We start from the raw sequence: 1,172 nt of genomic DNA on the forward strand, positions 1-1,172 counted from the left end.
CCTGGTATTTGTCTAGAAAATTGTCTATTTCCTTCAGATTTTCCAGTTTTGTTGAATATAGGCTTTTGTAGTAGGATCTGATAATTTTTTTTAATTTCTTCAGATTCTGTTGTTATGTCTCCCATTTCATTTCTGATTTTGTTAATTTGGACACACTCTCTGTGACCTCTGGTTAGTCTCGCTAAGGGTTTATCTATCTTGTTGATTTTCTCAAAGAACCAGCTCCTGGTTTTGTTGATTCTTTGTATAGTCCTTTTTCTTTCTACTTGGTTGATTTCAGCTTTGAGTTTGATTATTTCCTGCCTTCTACTCCTCTTGGGTTTGTTTATTTCTTTTTGTTCTAGAGCTTTAAGGTGTGCTGTCAAAGCTGCTGACATATGCTCTCTCCTGTTTCTTTTTGCAGGCACTCAGAGCTATGAGTTTTCCTCTTAATACAGCTTTCATTGTGTCCCATAAGTTTGGGAATGTTGTATCTTCATTTTCATTAAATTCTAAGAAGTCTTTAATTTCTTTCTTTATTTCTTCCTTGACCAATTGTCATTGAGTAGAGCATTGTTCACAAGTCTGCAGTGGAGATAGAAAGAAGGGTGAAGGATAAAATCCCCATGGTAATAGAATCGGTCTCTTCTTGCCAGAGAAAACAGTGGCTTTCTAGAAACACTATTCAATGGCCTTTTTGCTGAAATGGTCACATGCTATGAGGGAACCTGGGGCTTCAATACAAATGTCTCTGATTTATCAAGGTTCCACTTATAATTATTTCTTCTGCACAGTCAGAGAAACTTCTCTAGTAACGAACTATAGAAATGATCCCTGAAAGTATAGTCTTAATTATTTCTTGACTTGCTGATGGTGGGAAGACAATAGGTATTTAGCAGAAAGCACACTTCCGATTCTGAAGTTTGCTCTCCTTCCAGGCTAGCAATGAAGGACATAAACTTGCTCAGGAAGCTGGCAAGTGGCAGTGTGTTGCAGTTCGCAGTCAGCCATACTGTCTTCACAAGGGTAAACTGATGCTCTGTATTCACTGTGTTGCTAAGCATGGGTGTATGACAGGGTGGGATTATTAAATATGTTTTCAACTGTGAGGGACTTGTTGTGATATAGCCCCATCTCAGGTGCAGGAGCATCTGTGGTTTTCGGTATGTAGTCTTCCGAAATAGCTTTAGTGG

At 38.5% G+C, this 1,172-nt stretch overlaps 1 pseudogene; it reads right to left on the reverse strand.

The window, feature by feature from the left end:
- Positions 1 to 729: 729 nt before the first annotated feature.
- Positions 730 to 829, reverse strand: LOC120103366 (small nucleolar RNA U3; annotated as a pseudogene).
- Positions 830 to 1,172: the final 343 nt, after the last annotated feature.

Source organism: Rattus norvegicus, chromosome 5, assembly GCF_036323735.1.
Source record: "Rattus norvegicus strain BN/NHsdMcwi chromosome 5, GRCr8, whole genome shotgun sequence".
NCBI classification, from domain to species: domain Eukaryota; kingdom Metazoa; phylum Chordata; class Mammalia; order Rodentia; family Muridae; genus Rattus; species Rattus norvegicus.